Source organism: Thamnophis sirtalis, unplaced genomic scaffold (assembly GCF_051295495.1).
Source record: "Thamnophis sirtalis isolate CommonGarterSnake01/CBP01778 unplaced genomic scaffold, rThaSir2_p1.2 scaffold_4, whole genome shotgun sequence".
Classification (NCBI taxonomy): domain Eukaryota; kingdom Metazoa; phylum Chordata; class Lepidosauria; order Squamata; family Natricidae; genus Thamnophis; species Thamnophis sirtalis.
The window spans coordinates 45,847,928-45,857,747 of NW_028261384.1; positions in this window are offsets into that span (position 1 = coordinate 45,847,928).

Consider the following 9,820-nt stretch of genomic DNA (forward strand, 5'->3'; position numbering starts at 1 on the left):
CTAGTTTCCAATCTCCCCTTTGGGGGAAGGTTGTAAAAAAGGTAGGTCGTGGTGTAGCAGTGGCAGTTAGGCCCAGTTATGGATCAGAAATGGCATTGGTTACATTTGCCATGTCTTGAAGTTGTGAAGTCCTGCATAAGGAACAATAGACTTTGACTGAACCCTAGCAGGATCAAATGGTTTTGAATACACAGGGCCTTGAAAACTGGCACTTTGTCATCTTTGACTTTGGATGGTATAGTACTAGCCCAGACATATCTGGTTCACAACTTGGGGATTCTCCTGGATTCACAATTCTTGCTTGAAGTGCAGGTGGCAGTCATGGGTAGGAGAGCCTTTGCACAACTATGGGTTGTGTGCTAATTGCTGCCTTTCCTGACTCAGGAGTCCCTGTGTTCAATTGTTCAGGCCTTGTCATTTCACAGTTGGGCTATTGCAATGTGCTCTGCATGGAGCTACCCTTGAAGAGCATTTGGAAGCTACAGGTGGTGCAGTGTGGCAGTGCAGTTCTTGGGGACCAAAGAATGGCACATGTAATACTACTGTTCTAAGAGCTGTATTGGTTGCCAGTTTCCTGGTGCAATTCAAGGTGTCAGTAATCACCTTTAAAGCTCTTCATGGCATAAACCCAGACTTCTTGAGGGTCCATCTCATCCCACAGAGATGGCAGAGGAGACATGCTATGGGTTTTATCAGCCTGATTATTCCAGCTGATGGGGTCCAGGAGAAGGGTCTTTTCTGGTGTTACACTTGTCCTCTGGAACCTTATCCCCCCCCCCCCCAATGTGAGGTCAGCTCCAACCCTCTGACCTTTCATAAGAGCCTAAAGATCTGGCTTTGCCAGTTAGCTTGGGATTCCAATGGGGAGCATCATGGTGGAGGTGCTTGATTGATTAACAACAGATTCCACCCTGCTCCCCGTCCCCATCTGTAATTGAATTATGGTGTTTTGTATTAAGTTACTCTGTGGTATGGTGGGTGGCCAATACATTTTTATAAATAAACAATTTAATAAATAAACTTAAACTAGAGTAGATAAGAGTAAGGATTAATCTATTTTTATTAATCCAGTTTAGATTAAATAATTTATGCTTAGTTTAGATAAAATAAGATCAATCTATTCTTAAACACTTTGCTAGCTCTGAAAAATGTATAGACATGAGTATAGACATGATCTACAAATACATGATTTTTAAAGAAGAAATCATGTATTATTATTATTATTGTAATATAGGGGGGAAAGGGAAAAATTGATTAAAAAATGCCCTTGTGCTTCTTACAACGTACAATGCTAATTCAGTGTATTTTGAAAAAATGTAAAATTTATTGAAATTTTTAAAACTCTCTGATTGAAATGAAATTATAACTTTCAAGTTTTGTTCCATCTTACAAGTTCCAACATTGTAAACTTTGCAACATTACCACCCTGTATTATGGAAAGAAATTCAAATTGATTCCCCTCCCATCCCTTTGGCTTGATTTTTACACCTACGCCTTCCCCCTTCTCATACAACCAGTCATTGGGCAGGGCTTAACTAGAGCTTATTTTTTTGGGTAGAGCTTGTTTTAAGTGCAAGCATGAAAATCAGGCTAGGGTTTGTTTTCAGGGTAGATGGTATTTTTGTGGAAACACTGTGTTATTCCATTACTTGATTATCCAAGGGCCTAGATTGTCAGAGACAAAAATAACAAAAACTCTTCTGAAAGACTAGAAACTTTATGTAGAATTTTCCTGAAATAGGAAGGAAATGAAAAGATGATTTGTGGATTTGAAAATTAAGAGGGATGTGGAGTAATTGAGGGGTTACGGGACTATAACAACTACAAGGGAGAAGGGATAACATTGAAATTACCTGTTCAAAAGAAGGTTAGAAGATATTCATATTTGCTTTACATTTTTCCATTGAAATTGGAATTATCACTATTCTGTTTCATTTTCTTTTTCACTTTTTTCTTAGCTTTTTTCTTTTGATTTGACTTATTTTATGCAAAAATTATTAATAAAGTTTTTAAAATATATATCATTGAGAACAACAAAGGTTAATTATAAATTATAAGATTTTCAAAATAGTTAAATGCCTCAATATTCCCCTTGCTCCTCTAATCCCGTTGTTGCTATTCTACTTATTTGAATATTGGAATCAGCTAAGTGTGGAAGTGTACTGTGTAACAAAAGATTCAAGATATTTTTATTTTGTTCTATTAATAAAGAAATATTTTAATCTAAACAGATTGTTCACTCAACTGAACAATTTTTTTAGTATTTTCTTTCTAATAAAAATAGACATTCTGTAAGGAAGCAAGAGGAGGGAACTATGGACATTTTTTTCAATATCACAGATGTTCAGTAAAATGCTTAATAAAAGATACCCTCTAAAATTATTGTTTTCTCAGTATATTGACTCATATGTATCAATGTGATCCCTATGGAAGGTCTGCCACTCTCCATCCCCATATAAATAAAGCATGATGAACTGGAAATGTGGCACTCACAAAAATTGATAAACACTCAATGATTATGTAGCATAGTGTTAATGCAAGATCTTATATTAATCCATTTAAAATCCAGATTCAGTTGACTAGATGAAATAGGACCTGGCTCCATGTCTACAAATCAGAATTTCTACCCATTTAAAGTTTGATAATAGGTTGAGATTATCTCAGTTTTTACAGTTGTAAATTCTACAAGTGAATTATTAAGTGGAAAAAATAATTGTTGTAAAGCATTGTTATTGTTGCTAGTATTAAAGTCTGTTGTAAATCAACTTCCAGTCAATATTATATGATAACCTTCAGTTATAATATTTTAAGTGAGAAATGTCTATTCCATGTCTTATTCATACTTAGCTGTCTCATCCAGGGACGTGCAGTCAGGGGAGGCAGGGCCTCACCAGTGTCATAAGGAAAATAAAAGAATAATTAAAGTAATTAAAAAGGCTAAGGTAGTTGCTGCCAGACTCCAGAGTCACAGTGACTCTGAGTCTGCTTAGTGCTAACTGCAGGGGGAGGCGAGAGAACTATGGGCCTCCTTTCCATAAGGAATTTTTCGCCTTTTAACCCTTGCTCAGAGTTAAGCAAGGGTTAAAAGGCGAAAAATTCCTTATGCAAAGGAGGCATGTGATTCTCCCGGCTCCTGGTCTGGGAGCAGCAAATCGTGCTTAAGTTGCTTTTTTATTTAATTTTTTACATTTTCATCATGGCGGGCGAACAAGAGGAGAGTTGAAATCCACAGCTGGAAAAGGTATGTGGATCGGACGGAGGGAGGGGGGGGATTCAAAATTATTGTAATTTAATTTGTAATTTTTTATTGTAAGTAGTGCGTGTGTGTCTGTTTTACTGGCACTTTTTTATGTGGGACACAAAGGGGAGGCGGGAAGAGAAGAAAATTGCAAATTTATGACCAATTAATTTGAGTAAAGCTTGCGCCATCTTCTCTAAATGGTTGCAAAAAATCTTTTCTCCCACCTTGCAAAGGCGGCATTTGGGGGGGCAGCTGTCCCCAAATGCCGCCACCAGGTCCAGTTGCTGGCTTCCAGTTTGTTCTGCAACCTGCGGCCAGGAGGCGAGGCCGAGGCAGCCTCCTCCTGCTCTCCTTTTGGTCTCGCTTCGCCCAAGGCCCCGCTTCCGCCGCTGGCTCCTCTGTCCACACCCAGGCCTTTGTGGGCTGACCCTGCTTCCTGGCCCCCAGCACAGCTCGGAAGGTTAGAGAGGGAGGCGCGGCTCGGAGGTTGGGAGACGGGAACGGTGGTTCCACAGTTTTAAAGTGGTGGCAGGGCCCTGGCAGCAGGGCTTTAAAGTCCTGGTGCCGCATCCGCCATAGAGCAGGACGCATCCCATTCTATGACAGACACAGTGGCAGGGCTTTAAAGTGGCAGCAGGGCCCTGGCGGCAGGGCTTTAAAGTCCCGGTGTCGTGTCCGCCATAGAGCGGGACGTGTCCTGCTCCATGGTGGATGCGGCAGCGGGACTTCAGCGGGGCTTTCGGAAAGCTGCGCCAGGGCTTTGGCGCGGCTTTCCAAAAACCCCTCCGAAGCCCCAGCGCTAGCAGACATAAGGTGGCTTTTGCCTGCTTGCCTCACCGGCCATGAACTCCACCGCATGTCACTAGTCTCATCATATTATCACCTGCTCTTAAAGTAGTCTTTCTCAAGCAGGAACTACTGTGTTTTCTCAAAACATGACCTACCCAGAAAACAAGACGGAGCCCAATATTCACGCATGTGCTTAATATAAGCCCTACCCCCCAAATAAGCCCCAGTTAAGCCCTAGGTAGCACCAGTGCAACGAGCCTCCTGCCACAAGTAGCAGCACTGTATAATGCACCACACTGCCTTCTGCAACAAGCGGCGGCATACCATACACATACTTGGCTTGCATTCTTTTCTGCCTTCTCCGAAGATACACAAGAGTGAAGTAAAATGCAGTCAAGTGGAAACGGTTGGTGTGCACATAGAGGAATTTAGCCAAAAGGAAAAGGATAGCTGATGGTAACTTTTTAAAAGATTATTTCCTCAAAAAATCCTCTAGACGTTAAAACTGTTTTAATCAGCTGAAAAAAAACTTGGAGGCAGATTTACAGTTCGAAGACAGCTGGAATGGGCAACACGACAAGCCATGCAGCGTCTGGTTGCGAGTGGCAGAAGAAGTTGGGCAGCAGTGCGACAAGTGTTGGGGCATGGGAGATGTGGCTGCGATGGTTTTAAAGTAAGCAGGCAAGACATCCCCCGAAAATAAGACCTGATGTTTATTTTGGGGCCCAAAAGAAAATAAGACCGGATCTTATTTTTGGAGAAACACAATATTTAGAAATATTGAATCAAATTTCCAAAACCCTAATCAGTTAAGAATCACAGTCAAATTATCATATATTTGTTGTACATTATGAAGCAGGCTACTTTAAGGAATGGGTAATTAGGAAACTTCATGCATCATTTTCAATTCTATTCTTTCAGAGAAAACAAGCAGGTCTGTAAAAAGTATTTCAGATGTAGGCACATTATGCATTTGTCTAAAGATATTACAAAACAAACTGTGTCTTATATTTTCACTTTTCCACCTAATTATTGTTAGAATTTTTTTTACCCACATACTGATCTGACATTTTCAGTGGATTATTTATGTAATCCCAGCATTTTATTCTCACTGCTGGATATATTCAAAATCTAGGAAGTTTTTTGTGTGTTTTTGGTTAATTCCTATTTGCTAACTTGCTGCACAGCTACTCAATTTGCAATACAGTAATCCCTTTGAAGCTTTTATATTATTTTGCGATTTTCACTATTCTCAATGCTATGAATTTAATCTGCACAGTTCATGAATAAAACCTTTTGAGAGTTTGAATCACAGAATTTTACATATTTCATGAAGAAATTCTGAAAATTGGAGATTTATGTAATTAGAATCACAATTCATATATAATGTCTGTACTTCACATTAAAATGTTGAGGAATCAGCATTATGAATTTATTATATTTTTGGATGTTTTCAATGTATAATTATTTCGAAGTAAACATGGGAGCATGATAATTGAAATTTAGTTTTAAAACTGAAATCTAAAAAGATGTTAATTAAATTCTGACAGAAAATAAAAGTGTAGCTAACTAGTTGCACAGTCTATTTTAAAGTCTTTACTGCTGAACAATATTGTACATTATCACAGTGGTATAATTTTAGTTGTACTGGGTGTGCCAATGAAAATCTATGTGGCAATATCTGATTTCTATCCATTGTCTTAGAACAAAAAAAGGGGGGAGCTTTCATTGTATATAGAAGATACCAATGTCAATCATCTCATCAAACCTTTGTTTAAGAATAGATAAGTAATGTTTTGACCTTGGACCATTTAACTGTTGTTTGCACTAATAAAGTTTAAAATAGCCAACCTCCTAACTCATAGCAGTTTAAGAAAGAAAAGATGGTTATTTCAGGAAGATTGTGCAAGACAGCAGTCTTGCATAAGTGTTTCCCTTGCTTCCTAGTTTGGGAAAATTTAAGCATTATATTTTATTTTTCTAGATTATCAGCAATAAGTAAAACTTACTATAAAAGCCAAATTCTTGTTCTCAAAAGTTAATATAGAGCACCATCAGTATGTCATATTACACAATGCAGTGAACCAAGAATGTAGTCAAGTATTGTTTAGTGCAACTACTATTTAGTGCCCTGAATTGAAAACAAAATAAACAGGCAAAACTTCAAAAGAAAATAAAAAGTTGATTAAAAAGCTGGGCACTACTATTTTCACAGTGTAACAGAATTTATTGTTTGCTTGCTTCTATGCTAATAGAATCACTTTCCTGAATAATCTTAACAGTCTCTCCTACAAAATTAAAATAAAAAAATAGTGAGAAATAATTTTGCATCAGTTGAGCAGATTGATATTAAACATAACTTTTTAATAAAATAATATAAGAGATTTTAAAAGAGAATTATTTACTTTAGATCTTAAAATACAGTGTTAGGAAATGATCACCAGTGTAATCCTATATATGTCTATTTAAAAGTAAATTATTCAGTAGGGATTACTCTCAGTTAACTAGGAGTAGCCTTGTATCAAAATTGTTTTAGTTTCGAATGGAGGGGTGTTATTTAAATATTAAGAACCAGTTTATTAAGCATTATTAAGTTTCCTTTTTCAGAATGATTAGGGAAAGGAGCTCTTAGGTTATTTCACATATAATTATACAATAAAGTGTGACTACACTTACATATGCAAGGTCCATGTTTACTATACAAAGCACAATACTAAGCTAAACAAACTATAAAAGCTGGTTGTTGTTGTTGTTGTTGTTGTTATTATTATTATTATTATTATTATTATTATTATTATTTTAATCTTTGGTGAGATTCACAGCCTTCGGGGCTGGTTGGTAGCTCAACAGCTCGAGTCCTAACCAAGGACCTAGGAACTGTTAAGGTAACGTCAGAGGATAAAAGCTGTTCCAAGTAGGGTGGTTTTTTGTAGAATCAAAATGTTCAAGTCTGATCAATTTAAAATTTCCAAATAGCAAGGTAGCCCTTTAGGTATTGCTCCAAGGGCTTCAATTACAATCGGGACAACACACAATTTCTTTTTCTACAGTCACTCAACTTCAATTTGACAGTCTCGGTACTTTGTGATTTTTTCTTGCTGTTTATCTTCAATTCGTGCATCTCCAGGTATTGAATGTCAATGAACCATACTTTTTTCTTTTCAACTATTGTTATGTCAGGTGTGTTGTGGGCCAGTACCTGTCAGTCTGAATTCTGAAATCTCACAAGATCTTGACTTTCTCATTCTCTAAAACCTTCTCAACCTAAAGGTCCGAGTGGTTTTTGCTGTACTCAAATCCAAACTTTTGGCACAATTTCCAGTGAATGATCTTACCAACACGGTCATGGCGTTGTAGGTAGTCAGTTTGTGAAATTTTGCTGCACCCACTTATCAAGTGGTCGACTGTCTCGTCTTTCTCATTACAGAAGCGACATTTGCTGTTGGTGGTAACATGTTGAATTTTTGCCTTCATGCAGCTTGTGGCTAAGGCTTGTTCTTGAGCAGCCAAAATAAAGCTTTCTGTTTCTTTTTTCTGTGCTCCTAATCTTAACCAGTTCCAAGTTAGCTTTTGGTCAGCTTTGCCTTCAATACTTTTCAAGTATTGGCTATGCATAGCTTTGTTTTTCCAATTTTCAGCTCGCTTCTCAATTACTTCTTTCTTATATTCAGCTTTTGACTTAGTTGTCTTTAAAAGGCCTCGTTTATTTACTTCCTTAATCATTGATTCTTCACTTTTCTGGATGTAATCATTCAGGTGGTGTTTTTCTTCTTCCACAGTCTGTTTTACTTGTAGGAGTTCTCGACCACCCTCTGCTCTTGGTATTATTATATAATTGTATCACAGCGGCCAGTTGTTTCGCCGGATTTGGCATTGGTTACTAGTCGGGCCCCACCCAGGGGCCTAGGACGTTGTAACGTATTTTCGTAATATGCGTGCAGATCCAAGCAGTGCGGCTTTTTGCATTTGACTGATGGTGATTTTGTCAATTTTTAACTGTTTTAAATGTAATTCCAGTGCTTTTGGAATAGCACCAGTGTGCCAATTACCACTGGAATTACCACTGCTGGTTTGTGCCATAATCGTTGAATTTCGATTTTTAAGTCCTGGTATTTCGTGATTTTTTCATATTCCTTCTCGTCGACCCTGCTATCACCTGGTATTGCGATGTCTATGATTGTAACCTTATTTTTCTCAACCAGTGTAATGCCTGGTGTATTATGAGCCAGTATTTTGTCTGTTTGTATGCGAAAATCCCACAAGATCTTGACCATCTGATTTTCGGTGACTTTTTCAGGCTTATGTTCCCACCAGTTTGTTGCTGTTTTAATAATATAATTTTTGCACAAATTCCAATGGATCATTTGTGCTACTGAATTGTGCCGCAATTTATAATCAGTCTGCGTGATTTTTTTACAGCAGCTGAGTATGTGATCAACAGTTTCGTCAGCTTCTTTGCAAAGTCTGCATTTGGCATCATCAGAGGATTTTTCGATTTTGGTCTTAATGGCATTTGTGAGGATAGCTTGTTCTTGCGCAGCCAGGATTAGTGACTCTGTTTCTTTCTTTAATGTACCTGCTGTTAACCATAACCAAGTTTTTTCACTGTCCACTTTATCTTTTATTTTTTCCAGAAATTGGCCATGCAATGCTTTGTTCTGCCAACTCTCCATTCTTGATTTTATCACATGTTTTCTGTATTCTTGTTTCGTCTGTTGGACCTTCAATAGATTTTTGTTCTTTACTTCGATTAATAGATGTTCTTGACTTTCTTTTAAATAATCAGCCAGTACATGTTTTTCTTCTTCAACTGTTTGCTTCACTTGTAATAATCCTCTGCCACCTGATTTTCGGGGCAGGTATAATCTATCAGTATCACCACGTGGATGTAAACTGTAGTGCATTGTTATTAGTTTCCTGGTTTTTCGGTCCAAATCAGCTTGTGTCTAGTTAACTATACCAGCTATGTATCTTATAACTGATATTGCCCAGGTATTTATGACCTTTATTGTATTTCCAAAGGAGCCCCTGCGCAGGGAAGATGGCTGTCTGAGCTTCTCGCTCTGGCTAGAAGAGAGCTGATTTTGCTCAGACTGAGCCTCTGCCGAATACCAGACCCCTATAAAGTGGAACTTGGGTGAGAAGAAATCGAGACGATCTCAGAGGGTTGATTACTTTGAGAGACGCTGCCCTGGCGGCTTTGGGCAGTCTCTGGCAGTGTCGGACGGCATCGAGCGGCCTTTGGGCAGCGCCCCCCTCCCCACAGACGGCCCTCCAGCTGGCAGCAGCGATCTCGGCTTGAATTCGGGTCAGCATTTCATTGTGGAGCGGCGTTCTGCCTGAGGGGCACTACTATGGTGGCTCTGGACAGTTTCTGACGGTGCTGAGTGGTGACGAGCGACCTCCGGGTGGCGCCACCCCTCTTCTCGTGGGTGACAATTCTCCATCTGATGGCAGTTTTTAGCTCAAATTCGGAACGCTATGGCCCTGCTTTCGCCAATGAGACGCCGCTGTTACGGATCGGCTGCTGTAATCCCGGCTTCTGGTCATCGTGGCCGGCCTCCGCCTCTGACTCCCGCTACTATTGCTGCTACCATCTGCGATTCCTCCTGGCCTGCCTTCTCCAGATGACGCTGCCCCTCGAACTGTTTCCACCCTTCGACCGTTCCTACCCTCGCTTTCGTCCCTAGGACTATTACTTCGGAGAAAATTGGGTTGCGGGAGACCAACCGGCTGTCGCCTTTTCATCACCATTATTTGGCTCGGGCACGACCCCCTTCCTCCCTCGCC